Source organism: Cetorhinus maximus, chromosome 13, assembly GCF_964194155.1.
Source record: "Cetorhinus maximus chromosome 13, sCetMax3.hap1.1, whole genome shotgun sequence".
NCBI lineage: Eukaryota > Metazoa > Chordata > Chondrichthyes > Lamniformes > Cetorhinidae > Cetorhinus > Cetorhinus maximus.
The window spans coordinates 40,577,634-40,601,914 of NC_135891.1; positions in this window are offsets into that span (position 1 = coordinate 40,577,634).

Here is a 24,281-nt window from a genome sequence, read left to right on the forward strand (position 1 = left end):
ACATCAGTGCAGAATTTATTGAGTCAACAAATTAACAAAATGATTGTCAGCATTTAATAAAAAAAATAGATTTAACAATGCAAAGAAATAAAGAGATAGGAAAGCATAATACTATTTGGCCAAAAGGAAAAAGATATTAAATCAATATAATGTGATCTCTAATTAAATATATCAAAGTCTGTGGCTCCAGTGATGTGAGCTTGTATCAATATTGACAACTAAAGATGTTACTGGCCATGTCCCTAGCTTATTTGAGCCTGAAATAATTTTATTCCAATGCACCTTGTTGAAACAGATGCAGATTTGTCTAATCTAGACACCATTCTTCATTTTTACAGGATACGTTGGGGTGAGATTTAACCTGTCAATGGCCTTTGCGAAAATGTTGGTGTGATCACTTTGCAGCTGTATCTCTCAGCCTCCATTGTTAACCCCTCTGCATTTCTATATTGGTCACTTAAGATGCAAGTTTGGGGAGGAGATTTGGGGACCTACAATCATGAAAGGGAGTGCAGGGCAGCTGCAACCCAAGTTATTTTTATGTGGCCCAGGTGAGCATTCCTGCTCCATGGGGTTGCAGAAAAATAATGTCACACTTAGGCCTGGGTTTTCATCCTCGAGGTGCTTAGTGGGAGTTGGGAAAATTCCTGGCTTGGCCCACTTGCCTCACAAGAAAGGTAGGAATATAGGATCTTCTTCCCCATGGTAAAAGGGGGGTGGAGGGGTGGGGGGGTGGTGGTGGGGGTAGATGCGAGCCTCTTACATAGTGAGGCTTGGCTGAGAGCCCAGACAACCATTAGAGTACTAAAACACCTACGCCTCAAAGAAAACATTGTTTGATTGACACTCAACCTCTCTGATCTTTGCCATCAATTTCACAATGTTTCTTTACACAAGTTAAGTGGTTTCAAGGGTTTGGATTTTTTTATTGATACTTTCAAGAGTCTGGATGATTGACACATTTATTAGCTTGTAGTGAAGTGACTTTTTTCAACATTGGTGAAAGTTATTTATGAATTACTTTTTTTTTAAAAGCTTTTTTTTTTATAGAAACCACTATATACTATGGGGTTCATTGATTCTAGACAGTGTATAGTAAATTGACATGTAAGTGCCATAGCTCCACGTTGGAGATATGAAGGGGCCATAGGGGCTGGGTGGAAGGACAGAGCTTGGCATCGGGGGCAATGAGTGGCCATTGGCAGTGGGAGGAAGGGCAGAGCTTGGCATAGGAGACACGAGAAGGACCTTTTCCATTTACCTTTTAAAAGGTCCCCTCATACAGGCTGGGATTCAGGACTCCTCTGAGGGGCAGTGAACCATGACTCTTTAAAAACCAGGCCCAACTCCATGAAAATTGCACAAGAGTAAGAGATGCCAATCTCTGCAATAAAGCCGGCAAGGTCAGGAGTGCCAGATGCAGGCTTTTGACAGGAACCAGCCTGCACCTAAAAACACTCCCAGAAATCAAATAGCCCAGAAATGTGGCTGGTAATCCCGGAATCAGGTCCTGCCTGCCATTTTTAAAGGGGTTCTGAATCATCCCATCTCAGTAAAAATCCAGGCCCTAGTTTTACAAAGGCAGAAAATTGCAGGTGGTGGAAATCTGAAAAAAAACCCCAAAAAATTCAGGAGATACTCAGCAGTTCTGGCAGCACCTGTAGAGGCAAAAATAGAGTTAAAGTTTCTGGTCTGTTTTGGGCAACTAATGGTAGGCCTCTTTCAAGCCGTCATCAAACATTGTCAAGGCTAATAGGGTGCTAAGGCCACAACTCCGTTTAAAGCCCTACCTTCCCCCACCAGTTAACACCAAGCACAACAAGTCAAAGTCATCCTCAGTATTAGCAAAACAGAAGGCACCTCCCTCAACACTTACCAGCACTGATGTGCAGCCGGTCTCAGCGCCGGCAAGCTCCATGGTAACCTGCTCAGGCTTAAGTCAGAGGCAAAGAAGATTGGCGTCTTATTCAACTCCATGCTTAGCTTTCTTTCCCACATCTGATCAATGACCAAAACAGTCTTCTTCCACCTTTGATACATCAGCCTCTTTCACTTCTCCTTGACTTTGCAATCTAAACTCCAAATCCAGATTTCATTATCTCAGGAATGAATTTCTTTAGCATCATGCTTACTGGCCTCCTGTGTCCACCTGCTACAAATTCCAACTTAATTCAGGATGCTATGGTTTGCTTTTTATTCTGCACAAAGCTTCACACTTCCAGCACCACTCTGCTCATAGAGCTCCACTATGAGTTTTAGGTGAACTGACTACAATTCTCATCCTTATGTTCAAAATCCCTCTATGGACTCTCCCCTTTCTATCTCAGTAATCTTCTTGAACTGCACATCTTTGAAGATACCATCTGCTCTTCTAACACTGATTTACTCCTAATTCCCTGCTCCTCCTCCATCATTCAACTCTTTTCATAAAGACACCCAAGTTTCTTCATTTCTCCAAATTTCAGAAGCCTCCCAAAAAACCCTATTTTTCAAAAGTGTTTTTCAGTCCTGAAATTCCTGTTTCTTTTTTGGTTCAGCATTGGTTCTGTAAAACACTCCAGGACTACCATTTTCTTAAAAATGAATTATGCTATGAGGGAGATTGAAACAGCGCGAGAGGAGGGGCAGTCGGGAGATTGAAAACAGTGCGAGAGGAGAGGCAGTGAGGAAATTGAAAACAGAGCGAGTCATGTGTAATTAAGAAACGGATAACTTTTAGTTGTATTTGTGGTTGGTACTAGTATTTAATAAGCACACTAAATTGTAGCACACATAGGAATTATTCTAAATTAATTAAGAAAATAAATTAGTAAATGAATACTGTAGTAAATGTTTTTATAAAGTTTAAGGTATGTCAGTGCAGCTCGGCCATGTGGGGTGTGGGAAGTTGTGCAGGCACAAATTCCCCTTGATTACTACACCTACAGGAAGTGTCACCAGCTACAGAAACTTGAGCTCCGAATTGCAGAGCTGGAGTGGCGGCTGGAGTCACTGTGGTGTATCCACCAGGCAGAGCATTACTGAAGGTTATATTTAGAGAGGTGGTCACACTGCAGCTAAGATGTACACAGGCAGAAAGGAAATGGGTGGCCACTAGAGTATCTAAGAGAAACAGGCAGGTAGTGCAGGAATCCCCTGAGGCTATCTCGCTCTCTAATAGTTTTTTTCCAATTTGGATTCTAGTGAATGAGATTGTTCCTCAGAGGACCGTAGCAACAGACAAGTTTGTCACCATGGGTGGCTCAGCTGCACTGGAGGGGAGAAGGAAGAATAGAAGTGCTATAGTGGGAGGAGATCCCATGGTTAGGGGCACAGACAGGCATTTCAGCGGCTGTAGATGTCACTCCAGGATGTGGTATGTTGCCTCCCTAGTGCCAGGGTCAAGGATGTCATAGAGTAGCTGCAGGACATTCTTTTGGGGGAGGGTGAGCAGCCAGAGGTTGTGGTCCACATTGGAACCAATGACATAGGAAGGAAGAGGGAAGAGGTCCTGAAAGCAGATGTTAGGGTGTTAGGATAGGAATTAAAAAACAGGGCCTCAAGAGCAGTAATCTCAGGATTACTCCCAGTGCCACATGCTAGTGAGGATAAGAATAGGAAGATTGAACAGTTTGCCAAGCGGCTGGAGAAATGGAGTACGAAACATAGAAACATAGAAAATAGAAGCAGGAGTAGGTCATTCGGCCCTTCAAGCCTGCTCCGACATTCAATATGATCATGGCTGATTATCTATCTTAATGCCATGCTTCCGCTCTCTCCCCATGTCCCTTGATGCCTTTAGAGTCTATCAATCTATCTATTTCCTTCTTAAATATATTCAATAACTTGGCCTCCACAGCTCTCTGTGGTAGAGAATTCCACAGGCTCACCACCCTCTGAGTGAAGAAGTTTCTCCTCTCTCCGTCCTGTATAGCCTACCCCGTGTCCTGAGACTGTGACCTCTTGTTCTAGACCCCTCAGCCAGAGGAAACATCATCCCTGCATCCAGTCTGTCGAGCCCTGTCAGAATTTTATATGTTTCAATGAGATCCCTTCTCATTCTTCTAAACTCCAGTGAATACATGCCTAGTTGGACCAATGTCTCCTCATATCGATAATTCTGCCATCCCAGGAATCTGTCTGTTGGACCTTCGCTGCACTCCCTCTATGACAAGTTTATCCTTTCTTTGGTAAGGAGACCAAAACTGCACCCAATACTCCAGGTGTGGTCTCACTAAGGCCCTGTACAGCTGCAGTAAGACATCCTTGTTCCTGTACTCAAGTCCTCTCGCAATGAAGGCCAGCATGCCATTTGCCTTCTTAACTGCTTGCAGCACCTGCATGCTTGCTTTCAGTGATTGGTGTACAAGGACACCCAGGTCCCTTTGTACATCAACATTTCCCAATCTCCCACCATTTAACTAATACTCTGCCGTTCTGTTTTTCCCACCAAAGTGGATAACTTCACACTCATCCACATTATACTACATTTGCTATGTATTTGCCCACTCACTCAATGTGTCTAAATTTCTTTGAAGCCTCTTAACATCCTCCTCTTGGGGCCCAAGCACTGATGCATGCTGTACCCAACTAGTCACCACCTGCCATTAGAAAAAAGGAGGGAGGGCATTCGATTTCCGAGGCAGTGGGACTGGTTCTGGGGAAGATGAGACCTATACGAGAAGGATGGGTTACACGTTAACAGGACTGGGGCTAATGTCCTCGCGTGGAGGCTTGTCAGTGCTATTGGAGAGGATTTAAACTAAATTGGCAGGGGGATGGGAACCTGAGGGGAAATTCACAGTAGAGAGGAGAAAAACTGGCAGCGAGATGTAAAGAAGTATCAACTGATAACAAGGACACAGCAGACACTTGTATCAAGGTAAATAGAGTACTTGGAGAGTTAGATAGAATTAGAGTAGGCAATAGTAAGTCATTAGATGGGGTCAGAATAAGGGGGAAAAGAGCAAAAATCAGGGTTAATCTGCATGTATGTGAATGCATGGAGTGTGGTTACTAAGATTGTGAACTTCAGGCATAGGTTGACAAATGGAAATATGATATTATTGCTATAACAGAGACCTGGCTCAAAGAAGGGCAGGGCTAGGCATTAAATATCCCTGTGTTCAAGGTATTTAGGAGAGACAGGAAAGGAAGAAAAGTGGGGGCAGTGGCAGTATTGATTAAAGATGACATTGCAGTCCTGGAGAGAAAGGATGTTTCAGAGGGGTGAAGGATGGAATCTCCCTGGCTAGGGGTAAGGGATGAAAAAGGTGCAATAAGATTGATTGGTGTGATATATAGACCACAACTAGTGGAAGGGGTGTGGAGAAACAAATCTACAAAGAAATTACAGAGAGGTGCAAGAGTTATAGAGTAATCATAATGGGGGACTTCAATTATCCAATTATAGAATGGGATAGGAATTTTGCAAAGGGACAAGAGGGGTGAGAGTTCCTGGAATGTGTTCAAGGTAATTTTCTGCAGTAGTATGTTTCTGGTCCAATGAGAGGACATGCACTTTTGGACCTAGTTCTGGGGAATGAGTTGGCCCTATGTCAGGGGGAGAGCCTCTAGGGGACAGTGACCATTGTATCATAAGGTTTAGGTTGGTCATGGAAAAGGTCAAGGAACAATCCAGGGCAGGAATTATTAATTGGGGGAAAATCAACTTCAATGAGATGAGAATGCGGCTGAGTCAAGTGAGTTGGAATCAAATGTAGACAGAAAAGATGATGCCTGAACAATGGGCTACCTTCAAAGAAAAGGTATTGCAGACGATGTCAAGGTATATTCCCTTGAAGGGGAAAGGTAGGACAAATAAATCCAGGGCACCCTGGATGACGAGTGAGATAGAGGTGAAGATGAAAAGTAAGAAGTGCGTATACGACAGATGTCATGTAGAAAATAACAATGGAGAATCAGGCTGAGTACAGAAGGACCAGAGGGGAAGTGAATAAACTAATCAGAAAAGCAAGGAGAGATCATGAAAAGAGACTGGCAGCTAACATAAAAGGTCTTCTATGACATGTAAGTAATAAAAGGTGGTAAGAGAAAGATTAGGGCCAATTAGGGACAAAAAAGGGGACTTGCAGGCGGAGGCTGGAGAAATAGCAGAGGTATTGAACGAGTACATTTTAAAAAATCATTCACAGGATATGAGCTTTACTGGCTGGGAGCATCTTTGCCCATCCTTAGTTGCCCTAGAGAAGGTGGCAGTGAGCTGCCTTCTTGAACTGCTGCAGTCCATGTGGTGTAGGTACACCCACAGTGCTGTTAGGAAGGGAGTTCCAGGATTTTGACCCAGTGACAGTGAAGGAACGGCGATATTTTCCAAGTCAGGATGGTGAGTGACTTGGAGCGGAATTTTCAAGTGGTGGTGTTCCCATGTATCTGCTGCCATTGTCCTTCTAGATGGTAGTGGTCATGGTTCAGAAGGTGCTGTCGAATAAGCCTTGGTGAATTCCTGCAGTGCATCTTGTAGATGGTACACACTGCTGATACTGTGCGTCGGTGGTGGAGGGAGTGAATGTTTGTGGATGTGATGCCAATCAAGCAGGCTGCTTTGTCCTGGATGGTGTCAAGTTTCTTGAGTATTGTGAGAGCTGCACTCATCCAGAGAAGTGGGGAGTATTCCATTACATTCCTGACTTGTGCCTTGTAGATGGTGGACAGGCTTTGGGGAGTCAGGAGGCGAATTACTCGTCGCAGGATTCCTAGCCTCTGCCCTGCTCTTGTAGCCATAGTATTTATATGGCTAGTCCAGTTCAGTTTCTGGTCAATGGTAACCCCTAGGATGTTGATAGTGGGGGATTCAGTGATGGTAATACCATTGAACATCAAGGGGCGATGATTGGGCTCTCTCTTGTTGGAGATGGTCATTGCCTAACACTTGTGTGGCACAAATGTTACTTGCCACTTGTCAGCCCAAGCCTGGATATTGTCCAGGTCTTGCTGCATTTGGACATGGACTACTTCATTATCTGAGAGGTCGCGAATGGTGCTGAACATTGTGCAATCATCAGCGAATATCCCCACTTCTGACCTTGTGATGGAAGGAAAGTCATTGATGAAGCAGCTGAAGATGTTTGGGCCGAGGACACTACCCTGAGGAACTCTTGCAGTGATGTCCTGGAGCTGAGATGACTGACTTCCAACAACCACAACATCTTCTTTTGTGCTAGATATGACTCCAACCAGCGGAGAGTTTTCCCCCTTATTCCCATTGACTCCAGTTTTGCTAGGGCTCCGTAATGCCACATTCTGTCAAATGCTGCCTTGATGTCTGGGGCAGTCATTCTCACATTACTTCGGGAGTTCATCTCTTTTGTCCATGTTTGAACCAAGGCTGTAATGAGGTCAGAAACTGAGTGGACCTAGCGGAACCCAAACAGGGTGTCAGTGAGCAGGTTATTGCTAAGCAAGTGCCACTTAATAGCACTATTGATGACCCCTTTCATTACTTTACTGATGATCGAGAGTAGGCTGATGGGGCGGTAAGTGGCCAGGTTGGATTCGTCCTGCTTTTTGTGTACAGGACATACCTGAGCAATTTTCCACAAAGCTGGGTTGATGCCAGTGTTGTAGCTGTACTGGAACAGCTTGGCTAGGGGTGTGGCAAGTTCTGGAGCATAAGTCTTCAGTATTATTGCTGGAATATTGTCAGGGCCCATAGCCTTTGCAGTATTCAGTGCCTTCAGCCATTTCTTGATATCACGTGGAGTGAATCGAATTGTCTGAAGACTGGCATCTATGATGATAGGGACCTCCGGAGGAGGCCGAGATGGATCACCCACTTGGCACTTTTGGCTGAAGATTGTAGCAAATGCTTCAGCCTTATCTTTTGCACTGATGTGTTGGACTCCCCCAACATTGAGGATGGGGATATTTGTGAAGCCTCCTCCTCCAGTGAGTTGGTTAATTGTCCATAACCATTCACGACTGGATGTATAGGACTGCACAGCTTAGATCTGATCTGTTGGTTGTTGGATCGCTTAACCCTGTCTATCAATTGCTGCTTATGTTGTTTGGCACACAAGTAGTCCTGTGTTACAGCTTCACCAGGTTGACACTTAATTTTTAGGTATGCCTGGTGCTGCTCCTGACATGCCCATCTGCACTCTTCATTGAAGCAGGGTTGATTCCCTGGCTTGATGGTAAGTGGGGGATATGCCAGGCCACAAGGTTACAGATTGTGTTCAAATACAATTCTGCTGCTGCTGATGACCCACAGCACCTCATGGATGCCCAGTCATGAATTGCTAGATCTGTTCGAAATCTATCTTGTTTAGTGCGCCGGTAGTGCCATACAACACAATGGAGGGTATCCTCAATGTGAAGGCGGGACTTCGTCTCCACAACGACTGTGCGGTGGTCACTCCCACCAGTACTATCATGGACAGATGCATCTGCAGCAGGCAGGTTAGTGAGGATGAGGTCAAGTATGTTTTTCCCTCTTGTTGGTTCCCTCACCACCTGCCGCAGACCCAGTCTAGCAGCTAAGTCCTTTAGGACTCGGCCAGCTTGGTCAGTAATGGCGCTACTGAACTACTCTTGGTGATGATGGACATTGAAGTCCCCCACCCAGAGAACATTCTGTGTCCTTGCCACCCTCAGTGCTTCCTCCAAGTTGGTGTTCAACATGGAGGAGCACTGATTCATCAGTCGAAGGAGAGCAATATGTGGTAATCAGCAGGAGGTTTCCTTGTCCATGTTTAACCTGATGCCATGACACTTCACGGGGTCTGGAGTCGATGTTGAGGACTCCCAGGGCAACTCTCTCCCGACTGTATACCACTGTGCCTCCACCTCTGCTGGGTTTGTCCTGCTGGTGGGACAGGACAGACCCAGGAATGGTGATGGTGGTGTCTGGGACATTATCTGTAAGGTATGATTCCATGAGGATGACTATGTCAGGCTGTTGCTTGACTAGTCTGTGAGATAGCTCTCCCAATTTTGGCACTAGCCCCCAGACGTTAGTAAGGAGGACTTTGCAGGATCAACAGGGCTGAGATTGCCGTTGTCATTTCCGCTGTCTAGGTTGATGCCAGGTGGTTCGTCCGGTGTCATTCCTTTTTTTGTGACTTTGTAGCAGTTTGACAAAACTGAGTGGCTTGCTAGGCAACTTCAGAGGGCATTTAAGAGCCAACCACTTTGCTGTGGGCCTGGAGTCACGTGTAGGCCAGACCAGGTAAAGACAACAGGTTTCCTTCCCTAAAGGGGATTAACCAGATGGGTTTTTACAACAATCGACAATGGCTTTGTGGTCATCATTAGACTTTTAATTCCAGATTTTTATTGAATTCAAATTCCACCATCTGCTGTGGCGGGATTTGAACCCGGGCCCCCAAAGCATTACCCTGGGTCTCTGGTTTACTAGTCCAGCGACAAAAGGAAGAAGATGCACTGCAGACTGAGGTGAGAGAGGAGGTAACTGGTGCACTAGAAGAATTTACAACTGAGAAGAATAAGGTGTTAGAAAGGCTATCTATACTAAAAATAGAAAAGGTACCAGGACTGGATAAGATGCATGCAAAGGTACTGAGCGAAGTGAAAGTGGCAATTGCAGAGGCACTTGTGATAAACTTCCAGTCTTCCCTAGACACAGCAGAGGTGCCAGACAACTGGAGAATTGTGAATGCTGCACCCTTGTTCAAAAAGGGGTGCAAGGATAAAGCTGGCAACTACAGACCAGTCAGTTTGACCTCAGTGGCAGGGGAATTTCTGGAACTATAGCTTGGGACAAAATCAACAGTCACTTAGGCAAGTGCAGGATAAATAAAGAAAGCCAATATGGATTCATCAAGGGAGAATCATGTTGAAATAACTTTCTGGAATTTTTTGAGGAGGTAACAGAGAAGGTTGATAAGGCCAATGCTGTTGATGTGGTGTATATAGATTTTCAAAAGGCATTTGATACAGTGCCACACAACAGACTTGTGAGAAAAATTCTAGGTCATGGAATTAAAGGGAAAGTAGGCACTTGGATAAGAAAATGGCTGAGTGACAGGAAACAGAGAGTAGTGATAAATGGTTGTTTTTCAGATTGGAGGAAGGTTTGTAGTCAAGTTCCCTTTGCTCTTCCTAATATATATTTTAATGACCTAGTCTGTGGTGTGTAGGGCATGATTTCAAAATTTGCAAATGATACGATGACTGGAAATGTTTTAAACTGATGGGGATAGTCTTGAACTTCAAAGGAACATAGACATGTTGGTGGATTGGGCAGACAAGTGGCAGACGAAGTTCAATGCAGATAAGTGTGAGGTGATCCATTTTGGCAGGAAGAATATGGTTAAACATTATAAAATAAAGGTTGAGACTCTAAAGGAGATGCAGGAACTGAGGGACCTTGGTCTATATGTACATAGGTCATTGAAGATGGCAGAGCATGTTGAGAGAGCAGTTAATAAAGCATATGATATCATAGGTTTTATTAATAGGGGCATTGAGTACAGGAGTTGTTAAGATGCGATTTAGGCCTCGTCCGGAATACTGCGTCCCATTCTGGGCATCAATCTTGAGGAAGGATGTGAAGGCATCGGAGACAATACAGAGGAGATTCACAAGAATGATTCCAGGGATAAAGAACTATAGATATAAGAATAGATTAGAGAGATTGGGACTGTTTTCCTTGGAGAAAAGAAGGCTGAGAGGAGACTTGATAGATGTATTCAAGATCCTGAGGTGTATGGTTAGGGTCAATAGTGAGAAACTATTCCCACTCAAGAACTAGAGGGAAAAGATTAAAAATAATTGGTAAAAGGAGTAAATGTGATGTGAGGAAATTTTTTCATCACCCAGAGGGTGGTTGGAGTCTGGAAAGAACTTCCTGAAAGGGCAATGGAGGTAGTTTCGATTGAGGTATTCGAAAGGAAATTGATTGCTACCTGAAAAGAGAGAGTGTGCAAGGCTATGGGGATAAGGCAGGCGAGTAGGACTAGGTGGAATGCTCTTTCAGACAGCCAGTGCAGACTCGATGGGCTGAATGGCCTCCTTCTGCACTGTAAAGATTCTGTAATTCTGTGAAAATGTTACTGATTATTTTTGGGTACAGAACTGACACAGAATTTTTGCAAGAATTATTGATAGGGGAAATTTTACTAGTCATGTTTATATGCTATGTTTAGTATTGTAAAATTTCACACTATATTCCTTGAGTGAAGTAGTAGGCTTAATTAGGCAGCCAGCTGGAATTATACCTTTTAATTATCAATGAAAGACTTTATCTGCCTGTCTGTAATGATTTGGTAAAGAATTCACATTGCTTGGGGATTTCTATCAATAATATATCGAGGAAAGGAAGCGATGGTTTTTAATGTAAAGAAATAGGTACTTTTCCTGTAATTGTTGAGAGCACAAAAATGAAAGTTTTGCTCAGAAAGTGTAGTCTACATTGGTGATCAATGATATATCTTAAATAGGACTAGGTTTAAAAAAAAATCTGTGATGGACTGAATAGTGAAAATGGGTTGACTTTAATGTTTAAATGCACCAGGAGAGGTGGAGGCTGATCGCGTGTGAGAAGTCAGGAAGGAAGTTCAGCACCTGTCAGTGGATTTATAACACAGCCAACTCATTATTCCTTTAACTTCCAGGTTTACCATTCAATTAGCATCAATGGGCGTGATGGCACACATGCCATGATTTCAGCACACCGAATGCAGTGAAATGCAGCTGAGTCTTGTGAGAGCTGATAGCAAAGGGGGACTTGAAGGTGGGAATTTCACTCAAAGTGCACCCATTCCCTGCCCCACCCACCTTTGGTCAGTAGTCGATACGCTGCTTTGTCTCCCAAAGACCAAGTCTGCCCCTGCAAGGGTACAGGTGAAACCATCTTTGTTGGTATTTCAGCAGTCAGAGCAGGGAACTGAGTGGCTTGTCTCTATCACTGCTCAAGTCTCAGGTGCAGCATCACATGAAGCGGAAGGAAAAGGAAGAGTAAAGTTTTGTAGTTGCACAAGACTTACACATGCAAGTGCATTAGGAAATATACTGTTGTGAAGTTTCTGTTGTTTAGTTACAGCACATAAATCGTATTCTTTTGCACCACTTTTCTATCTTGCGCATTCTTGATTGCTGGATGGCAAGCCACCATTTAACTTATTTGATGTTGAATGGTAAATCGATGGGGACCAATGCAAGAGGTGATTGCATGTTTGCCAGACTGCTTTATGTCAGTGACATTGTGGGGGATGGGCTGGAAGCGTGGCTCTTGTATGTTTTACTGACATTGGTCCACTGGTGCAACCTAAGTGGACATTGCATTAATAAGAGCATCTGGGGCAGCAATGCAAGCAGCTGCTGCAGCATTGCCGGCATCACTTTCTTCCTCCTCATCCTTCTTGTCTCTCTTCTTCTTCTCCTCCTCAGAATAGTCCAAGGAGGATCTGAACTCCTGCCGGTCCAAACCTCCCCTCTGCTCCACACAAGATTTCTGTCCTCTTTGAGCACACCAAAGAATAAACTACACAGCACACCACACCCTTCTGGTGACCCAGACTGGTACATACTGAAGGGCACCTCTAGATCTACCTAGGCAACCAAAGCACATCTTCAACATGCTGATGACTTGTTTGAGCATTAATCAGGCAGTCATACAGCTTTCACTGTAGCACTGTTGAATTTCATCATTTGGGTGTCCGTTGGGTATCATCAGTTAAACTTGAAGTGGGTTTCCCTTATGTCCTATTAACTGCCTCTTAAGATTCTTTGTAGGCCTGAAGATGTCAGGGAGATTAGACTGCTGCAGGTCAAAATTATTATGGCAGATCTCCAGGAATTTTATACAGACTTGCATAAATATCCTTTTGTAGTTGCACATTGTTGGAATAGAAACCTTTGCATGATAAATGCTCTCTGGTTGATTTGGAGGTGCCCGGATTATTACACATACAGTTGATGATGCCCTGCACTATGGGAAGCTAGTCATAGGCGCAAACCTGAATGGCATCATCACAGGCAAAGTCCATATAACTGCCAGTCCTGGCAAACAAACCATCAGTCACCTGTCTTACGGTTGCCAATCTTCCAGGATTACCCTGGAGTCCTCAGGAACTGATAATCAATCTCCAGGATACAGCTGTGTGCAACCCTGGAGAAAATTAATTGGGACAATCAAAAAAGATTGTCTTTCTTGTCATTTTCTTTGAAATTCCTCTTTACCCGATATAAAAAAAAGGCTGTTTGGCGGACAGTCAAGCATCATCAAGTTGGGTTATGAGTTTTTTTGCTTTCCAGTTAATGTAGGATTAAGGCAGTGCTTCACAAGGACAGATGTGTTGACCAGCTAATGGTTGGAGATTGAGGGGCATATCATGTGATGAAACCTCCAGTAATACATTTAACCACAGTTGGCAACCCTAGTGGGAACATGGATATGTCTCTGCCTAGAATACTAAGGGTAGTGGTGACTTTGAAAGCCACTGGTAATGTCTGATCACCAGACCCAGCAGCCAGCAGGTATTTTTGCAAAAGGCTACATTTATCTCCCAGCACCTTGGCCTTCCTAAATCATGAATACAAAGGCAAAAAACTCCAAATACAGGGAATATAAAATATAATCAGAAAATGCTGGAAATACTCATCAGACCAGGCAGCATCCGTGGGGAGAGAAAGAGTTAATGTTTCAGGTCAATGATTTTTCATCAGAACTGAAAAAGTCCTAGTCTGAAGTCCAATCTAATGAAGCCAAATCACCACCCATTCTGATGTGATTCAGAAAACCTCCAAAGTGTAGAAAATAACCCATCAACAAAAGCATTACAAACAAACCCTTTCTTCCCACTAGCAGTTAAGAAAGCAGTTCCGCGTGCTGGATATTTATTGCAGTTTCTTCCATGGGTTTTAAACAGTACCTTCAATAACCATTATGTTCTTGCCTTGCTTTTACTGAAGAGCTTCAGAAAGCTTAGGAAACCCACGGATACATCATTAAATTTAGAACTGTGCCGTAATATCACTACAACGAAGCAATTAGCATATTCCAATAGGCAATTTGCCTCTCCCATGACGATTATACACAAGCAGCCTAATGCACTCTAGATAAATGCAGAAACTGCCAGGTTAGAGACAGTTTCCCGACACACTGACATTCTTGCTGCTTTTGATCCCAACCCGTACGTACCCAAACCTATGGCTTCCTCCAGGTTCAATTCTCCTCCATGTTTCAGGTCCATGATCTTTCATCAAAACTAGTATGTCACCTTGGCTCAGTCAGTAGCACAGTCAGAAAGTTGTGGGTTTGAACAAAGTGCATAATCTAGGTTTATGCCCCAAGGGAGTGCAGCACAAAGGGAGAGATGCCTTGTTGGAATTGTCTTTCAGATGATATGTTAAATCAAGTTCTCATTCCATTGGGTGTTAAAGATCCCACTACTAAAAGAAAGACAATCCGTTTTCCTACTGTCCTGGCCAACATTCTTCCCTCAACCAATGCCAAAAGAAGATAAAAACAAAAAGCTAAAAGCTACTGCGGATGCTGGAAATCCAAAACAAAATAAAAACAGAATTACCTGGAAAAACTCAGCAAGTCTGGCAGCATCGGCGGAGAAGAAATCAGTCAACGTTTCGAGCCCTCATGGCCCTTCAGCAGAACTGAAGCATAGTTTCAACAAGGGAGAAATATAAATTGGTTTAAGGTGGGTGGGGGGGAAGAGACACATTGAGGGTGTGGTGTGAGCAGATAATCAAAAGATGTCAGAGACAAAAGGGTCAAAGAGTTGTTGAAGGTGGTGGTCTTTGTCTGAGAAAAGTGCTAATTAAGAATGCAAGACAGGATATTCAAAGTACAGCTCTAGTGGGGGTGGGGTGGAAAGACTAAAGGTTTTAGTTTTAGATTTAAAAATAATGGAAATAGGTGGGGAAAGAAGAATCTATATAAATTATTGAAAAAAAAGGCGGGTGGGGGGGGGGGAAAGAAACGGGGTGGGGATGGGGGGAGGGGGAGTTTAAGATCTAAAGTTGTTGAATTCAATATTCAGCCCAGAAGGCTGTAAAGTGCCTAGTCGGAAGATGAGGTGCTGTTCCTCCAGTTTGCGTTGGGCTTCACTGGAACCAATGCAGCAAGCCAAGGACAGACATGTGGGCAAGAGAACAGGGTGGAGTGTTAAAATGGCAAGCGACAGGGAGGTTTGGGTCTTTCTTGCGGACAGACCGCAGGTGTTCCGCAAAACGGTCGCCCAGTTTGCGTTTGGTCTCTCCAATGTAGAGGAGACCGCATTGGGAGCAACGAATGCAGTAGACTAAGTTAGGGGAAATGCAAGTGAAATGCTGCTTCCCTTGAAAGGAGTGTTTCAAACCTTTTTTTTGACCCTGGTCCACTCCTCCATCACCCCCTACTCCTCAACCCCCACTTATGGCACCTCCCCATGCCCACGCAGAAGATGCAACACCTGCCCCTTCACTTCCTCTCTCCTCACCGTCCAAGGGCCCAAACACTCCTTTCAAGGGAAGCAGCATTTCACTTGCATTTCCCCTAACTTAGTCTACTGCATTCGTTGCTCCCAATGCGGTCTCCTCTACATTGGAGAGACCAAACGCAAACTGGGCGACCGTTTTGCGGAACACCTGCGGTCTGTCCGCAAGAAAGACCCAAACCTCCCTGTCGCTTGCCATTTTAACACTCCACCCTGTTCTCTTGCCCACATGTCTGTCCTTGGCTTGCTGCATTGTTCCAGTGAAGCCCAACGCAAACTGGAGGAACAGCACCTCATCTTCCGACTAGGCACTTTACAGCCTTCTGGGCTGAATATTGAATTCAACAACTTTAGATCTTAAACTCCCCCTCCCCCCATCCCCACCCCGTTTCTTTCCCCCCCCCCACCCGCCTTTTTTTTCAATAATTTATATAGATTCTTCTTTCCCCACCTATTTCCATTATTTTTAAATCTAAAACTAAAACCTTTAGTCTTTCCACCCCACCCCCACTAGAGCTGTACTTTGAATATCCTGTCTTGCATTCTTAATTAGCACTTTTCTCAGACAAAGACCACCACCTTCAACACCTCTTTGACCCTTTTGTCTCTGACATCTTTTGATTATCTGCTCACACCACACCCTCAATGTGTCTCTTCCCCCCCACCCACCTTAAACCAATTTATATTTCTCCCTTGTTGAAACTATGCTTCAGTTCTGCTGAAGGGCCATGAGGGCTCGAAACGTTGACTGATTTCTTCTCCGCCGATGCTGCCAGACTTGCTGAGTTTTTCCAAAAGAAGATTAACTGGTCTTTCATTTTATCGTTGGTTCAGGTGGCAAAGAATGACAGCTGTGTTTGCCTGCATAAGCACATAAATAATTCATATGTAAAGTACTTTGAGCTCAGGTGCTCTATAAACAGAAGTAGTAACAGTATTGCAAAGAAGGTAAGAAGTAACTTTATGTTAGATAACTTATATTAAGTAACATGAACATATTGCAGGATTCTACAAGTGTGAAGGAATGCTCAAGTTAAAGCCATCCCTTCTTGGCAAGGTCTTTTAGAAGATGCAGAAAAACTGCAATGAAAGGTCCATCATCGAAAAGGGCAACTGAAGACTGAGTTAGCCTTTGCCATTTGCAGCATTTTACTGTCGTCATTTCCTGGAAGACTAGTTGCATATATACTTTTGGCTGAGGAATTTTATACCCCATTAGTGGATAGACAGCACAAAAAATAAAATGAACTAAACATAAATTGTGATAAACAAAATAAATTGTAGGCACATTTTTAAGAAATTTTAGAATCATATGCCAGACCATTATAAATAATTGATTTTTTTCCCCCAAAGATGCACTGTTATATGTTTCAAAAGTTTTTTGATGTCCGGGTATAAAATATCAATATCACACAAAACCCCTTTGGAAAAGAATTAAAAGTCTGATTAACTTTACCACTTACATATGAACAAAAACTGTTGTTACTGAAATAATGTATACAGTCCAAAAGAAAAATTATTTTTGACCAGATATGGTCCAAACACATATATCTGTCTTATACTAGGTTAACTGATGAAAATTATTCACAATTCTTTTCACTAAATTTTGCAGCTAATTGATAATCATGCTACATAGTAAGAACTTTTATTAATACTGTTGTAATAATCATACAGGTATTAATCTCAATATCATAGGGCAGAATCATCCCAGATTTGCACTAAGTGCAGTTGCGGGTGGGAAAATGGGCATTTTTCCCCGTGGCTGCAATGACGGGTTTTTGCACCGTATCATCCCAATCCTGCCTCATTAATCATGCATTCCCGGGAAACATGCTGTTTCACTGGTGGGTGGCCGCCAATTCACCCACCACGATGTCAACTTGCTGCTTCCACACGCCGGGCGCCATATTTAAAGAGTAGCCACGCGCACACCTCTCAGTCCCACTAGCCCAGGACTGCTGCAAAGAGGACTGCAGCTCTCGAGTGCCTTTTGGATGCTTTGGAGGCCCGCTGTGATGTCCTCTACCCCCGCTCTGACTGCAGGAGGGGCAGCAACATTACCACTCCGGCTTGGTAAGCGATGGCAGTGGTGATCAGTGCCAATGCTGCACAGAAGAGGTTGGCCATCCAACGCGGATAGAGGATGAATGGTCTCACCCGTGCAGCCAGGGTAAGGCAACCACCTCACCATTCTAAACTCACACACTGAAGCCCATCACACATTCAATGGTATCTCACTCACGGCAAGCTCAAAGGATATCACCACTGACTCTCTCGCACACACCCTCACATCTCCATCTGGCCTCATCTCCTCTGAAGATTGCCTCCTCAGCCTTCACCACCTTGAGGCCACATGAACAGATCAACATGTGCCCCCACACACACCCAGGGATACCCTCCTTCCTCATTACAGCCCTCACCCTGCAGCCTCTTCCCTTGCCTGAGGCCACTTCTCCCCTTTCACCAAACAAGCCCTAACCCTGCAGCCACTGAAAAACCACCCACATATGTCCGATCTGATAGGTAGAGAACTGCCCATGAGTCCCCCTAAAAGTGATCCGGTGCTGTCTGTGAAGCCTGGTGCTGATGACTGTGAATGCTGACCAAAGCAAGGTAGGCCAACGAACCTTGAAGTCCTGAAATGCAGACTGCCAAGTACATGCCTTATATACGTGTTGTGAAACACCTCAGAGTCATTTCTGCCGATGTGGGCAGACGATTCCGGCGGGGAGGCCTAATAATGATATGCAGATGTATGACAATGAGGTTCCCGACGTCTGATGGTGGGAAACGCGGCCCGCCGTCGGGGTGGCGGCTAAGTGGGTGATTGCAAACTGATTTCACACTGTCGTGAAACCGATTGTGCCATATTGTCCGCTCATGCCACTGAACACACCCAACAGCAGCGGGCATGGAAAATCCTGGCGAAAGGATGGAACTATGCTTTTTAGGTTTATTCATCACAGAACTGAAAAACAACCAGTGAAAATAAAGATTGCCGTTGGAAACAATGGATTGGATAGAGTCAACACTTTGGGCTAGTCTGAGGAGGACTAGAAGGACCCTGTTGAGCTATGGAACATGCTGGAGGATCAGCTTCACATAAAGTGAACTTCAGGATTCACTAATGTCCCACAGCTAGATTCTACAAGAATCAGTTTATCAGTTTGTCAGCATGTGCCGTGATAAGGGCAAAAACTGTGATTCTTCAGAAGCTGAAATGTCTGAATGGATAATGGAACTGACTATAGCTTCAACGCTGATCAAAGACTTCCAAAAAGACCTTTCGGAGAAAAAGAAAGGTCATAATATTGACACACTGCTCAAAGGTGGCAGAAAATATGAAGCCATTGTGGCTGAATGACAATACCCACAATCATTAGATGCAGGCACCAGTATTGACGTGGTAGACAGGATGCAGAAAAGATGCAAGCCGTGTGGGAAGTGCAGTCTACTGCACCCACTGTGAAGCGGTCCTGCATCCCAAGATCTTCGCAAGGCATGCAGGGTGAAAGGTCAGTGGGCTTGCCTATATACGTAATCTGGCTCCCAAGGTGCAACCAAACGAAAAGTATACACAGCATATTGGCAGCAACAACAAGGATTGCACCAGAGACCTACATAAGCATAGGCATATGCATGAAGTTAACAGCCAGGCAGACAAGGGTGAAGGTTCAAAGTGGAAAAAGCATCAATTGGAAAGTAAATATGCATTCCACATTGTGAATGTGACACAATGTGTTGATTAAGTCAAACATTTAGAGGCTTTGCTACTTTCAGTATCAGGTGCCCAAAGAAAAGTGGCAAACGCACACTCACAGCCAAAGTCAACACAGGAGCGAGTGCAAACATCTGACCAATCAGAATCCTGAAGCATATGTATCTGTATCATTGGATGCTAATGATACAACCTACGACAGCCAACGGTATACAATGGGTCACCCAGTCATTTCATAGGCACACTGACATTGAAATGCAGCTACTGCAAGTCTGCATGGAAACCATAAGTATTTTACCTGGCGGACACAAGCAGGCCAACAATAGCAGGGTTACCGTCGTGTACAGAGCTTAACACCAATATATCAATCATGGCAGAAGAGGCCAAGAATAATCTCATTAAGTCAGGCAATGACCTACAACAGATATACCCAGACAGATTCAATGCTATAGAAAACAGGGTAATCTGAGGTAGACTGGGCACTTTTCATGGCCAAAAGTGATGGCCTTAGGCCCGTTCATGAGTTTGCGTAATATACAGCGTGAAATGATCTGATCAGAGTAGCCATTATCCCGCAGGATGCCTTTGACGTGCCCTATTTCAGCATCAAGCTTGCATGGTGAGCAAATGGCTCGGGCCCTATTTACAAGGTTGCAGATAAGACCAATCTTATAATGTGTGGAACTGTAAGAATCCCGATGCATATATTGGCCAGCGAAGGCTTGAGATAGATCATGGTAGAGAACCCCCTGGCAGATTTCTCAACAAGTACGTCAAGGAAGGGGAGTTCATTTGACTACTTCATTTCAAAGGTGAATTTGAGCGCAGGATGGAGCCCATTAAGGCATGTAAGGAACTAATTACATGAAGCTGTGGATTTAAATATAGCAAATGTATCATTCACATATCAGAAATATGTAAGGGGTAGGAGGTTGGGTGTCATTCCATTGAAGACGTGTTTTCCATAGAACCCAACAAAGATGTTTGCAAGAGCTGTGCCTAAAAATTTGAGCAACAGGTGAAGCTAGCTGTTTCACGCTGCTATTATGCAGTAGCAACACGAGTGGTGTGCCCCACTAACCGGATACTGCTGTCAAGCCAAAAAGACATTCTGCCTATCACACAAATGAGTAATATGGTATATGAATTTCAGTGCCAGTGTGATGCTAGGTATGTAGGCCATACATCCCAAAGACTGGCGGATCATAGCAATTAGCATGTCCCAGCTGCTCTTCGCAATGGGCAAGGTATAGACCGTACTTGAAAAACTCAAAACACAGTGTCCAACATGAGATGTGATTCCGCGATTGTACAATATTTGATAAATAGTCCTCAGTGTGTTACGAATTATGCTGACAACTAATTTAAGTTTATCATTCGGGCTCACAGTGTGGTGCATTTTAGTGTGCTGGAAGCTACATATATTAATAGACAGGCCCTGCTCTTTGCAGACAGAAAGAAGATGTACATACATTGTGCTTGTTTCAGCTAAACAAAATAAGTGACAGCCATTCACTGACTCATTCCTCAGGACAATGCCTTGACCACTCAGGGTCAAACTGCCTGGTTTAAATTTCAACAATACTTGGTAGTTAACTGTCAGTCACCATCACTGGTGCAGTCTCCATGGCAATGCCTCTACCAATCAAAGTTCACTTGGCAACTAATCAGCACTCTTTTCTCATATTGTATAAATTGTTGTGTCCTGGTGAGTGCAAAACAAAAGGCTTTGACATGTCTCTTTCTTCAGCAACTTTTCAACATCTTAGCAACTCCACACATACCCAACTTTGCCAATAAAGCATCATCACTAAGGGAGCTCTTAAGGAAGGATGATTCACATATATGGCAGGAGGACCATCAATATATCATTGAGTCACTTAAACAGGCATTGTCAGAAGAGATATATGTTCTGTAATACTACAACCCAAGAACAGACATGGTCTTAGAGATTGATGCACCTCAAAAAGGATTAGGAACAGGCATCATGAAAGATGGCAAGATGGCAAACCAATTGTATTTGGCTCCCAAGGTCTATCACAAACACAGTCCAATTACTTGAACATAGAGCATGAGACTCTTGCTCTGGTATTCAGTATCACAAGGTTCCACATGTACCCATTTGGTAAAAGATTCACTGTAGAAACTGACCACAAAAGATTCGAAATGATTTGGTGCAAGCCACTAATAAGTGTACCACCCAGACTTGCAATAAAAATATAGGGGTGCCACTTTGACGTCTGTTACCAACTGGGTAACAAAATAGTTGCGTCAGGCACACGGAGCAGAATACTAAATCCGGAAAAGACTTAGAATGTTTTGCTAGATCTACAAGTGGATGGCATAGACATCAACGTAGAAGATGTACTCAATGTCGATCTGATGAATTTTGGACAACACAAATGCAACCAACTTCAGGAAGAAACAGTAAATGATCCATGACTGAGGGAATTATGGAGAGTAATTGTGAAAGGTTGGGCTGATATGATACAAGAGGTGCCAGGCAACCTCTGATATTTTTGGCCTTATACAGATGAACTAGGCCTTTCAAGATGTGTGATTTTCAAGAAAAACAGGTTCTTGTGCCTGAGGCTCTTTACTAGGACATATTGACACAGTTACACTGGGGCATATTGGCATAGAGCAAACAAGATGCCTGGCAAGGGAACCTGTGCATTGGCCAGTGATCAACAATGATATCGAGAAGGTAGTGAGGATGTGTGAAAAATGCCAGAGTCACCAACCACATCAACAGAAAGACCCTCTACCCCCACACAAGATTCCATCATTACCTTGGTCTAAAATAGCAACAGATTTATTCACTATCCATGGTGACAACTTTCTCCTAGCCACTGTTTACTTTTCCAAGTTTCCAATCATCAGACAATTGCAGGATACCTCAAGTGCATGGCAGACACAATGAATGGAATATTCAGTTTGTTCAGTATGCCTGAAGAGATCCTATCAGGCAACATGCCACAATATACTGGCAGACCTTTTAGAAACATGTGTGCCAAATGGGGGATAAACCATGTGACAGCCTCACCATGCTATCCCAGATCTAATGGTCTTGCCGAGTGAATGGTTTGCACCGTTAAGGCATTTATCAGGAAGTGCGGGGAAACATAGCAATATTTCCCTATTACCCTGTTACACTTAAGAGCAGCACCTTTAAATATGGCTTACTGCCACCAGTGGAAATAAAGTTTGGAAGACAGGTTAGGACAACCTTTTCGAGCCATTGCCTGTCCCAGTTCCCATTTGATGCCAATATACCTATAAGTCAAGAATATCTAAGTGACAAGTTTAGATCTCAGGAAGGTCATACCATCATGAGATCCGGGAGGATCAGTAAGTCACCTACACATTATATAGACTCTTAAGCTCTTAAACAGAGGACTATCATTTGTGTATATAGTTTTTGCAACCACCCTTTTGTGCAAATATTTTTACTCAATGTATATAATGTTATCTTGCGAAAAGGGGGGATGTGGTGATATCACTTTAAGGGAATATGTACATGAGCAAGTAGCAAGGATGTAAGCAGCATGTGACTAGCAGCTAGCAGTGTCTGAAGGAATTGCAGCTGTGCTGTCCCTATGAGTAATGGTTGCTGAACCATTTGGTAATGTGTCTTCAAAGAAACTGAACCTATGAATAGTTTACCAGGCCTGGGTGTGAGATTGGTAAATTTGATGAAAGTAAGCATAGAAACACAACAATCTACTGCTCCTGGCAGATTTTTCTCTCTGCTTGTCCCAAAGCTGCTGACAAGCTACAACCACCACTTCTGTGAGAAATCATGCAGATAAACCCCAAACAAAAAGTATAGGTCAGTATAATCTATCCCCATGGCAATGTGGCATCCATGAGATGTCCTAGATAGAAACTCAAATTCATTATCCTCCATTCCCAAACCTTCCCTTTGTTTTGGGAAACCATATGGACAATTTAAGCCCCTTATGAAGACAACTGCAGACATTTCATCTCCACCAAAAAACTCAGAAAGAGGCCACCCATTGTTTAATGTTTTCATACTACCGACCCTGACCTTATTAAATAAGCACAGCCCAAGCTTTAAATTGCAATTACTTAAGGCCTGCTTACTAGTCTGCCAAACCAAGCACTTATGTTATCTTACATTTAAAAACGTCAATCCCCAAACTAAAAGCTATTCTCTGAAAACATCTGAATCATGGAATTAGACATTTTTGCAACACCATGGAGAAGCCAACAACACAACTCACATTCCAAATAGAATGGTTCACAATCGTCACCCTATCCACAATGCTCAGAACTCAAAGTGGTGATATTCTGTATCACTTACAGTGCTAGATGTTACTTTGGCTTTACTCACATCAATGCCCATTGATTTCTTAATATTTCCCTACATTAGCAGTTTTCATTCATGGTGCATGGTGGACTCATGTATTTAGTAGGTATGGAATAATTGGATATGTGACATGGGTCAATATATGATTGCTTGAGGTTAAACAGAATAAATAGTTTAGAAAACATCCGTGTAAAGGTAGGAAGGTTATATCTACAAGTTCACTGGTTAAGGGGATATGTTGTGACTGTGGAATGGCATGGATGGTCCATTACCTTTGCTAAAGGCCATAGCTTATTAAAGTTTGTGTAGATAAAGAAGAATTTCAAGGCCTTGTCCTGGCTCCGAATTTGATCTGTTCAATTTCTACTAACCTTTGAGTAAGATGATTTTACGGTTACACCACGTAAAATATGCTCCGAAAAGAGTAGTGTTCTCTTAAAAGAGTTCCTTAGAAGAACTGCAGGGGGCCTCTACCAATCTTTTTGGTTGAACCTTGGTTACTTCACTTTTCACACAAATAGCAAGTGAAAGCATCATCATTGTTGATCTAAAAAAAAAAAATCAGTGTTCTGACCATCACACATAGCCATAGCACTATTTGTGCATAGCTTCCCTTACAAGCTCTCCAATTTATACAGGCAATAAGAGCACTATCAAAGTCAATTGCAATTGGACTTGCGTCTGCACTTGTTAACTAAAGACCAGTGAGATATAAACCTTTTTAAAGCAGCAATCATATTTACTTCAAATGATTTTGATATAGTTACAATTTGTTATAAAAACTTCTATTTTCTTTGATTTTCCTTTTGTTAATGATGAATGTGCAACAGAACAG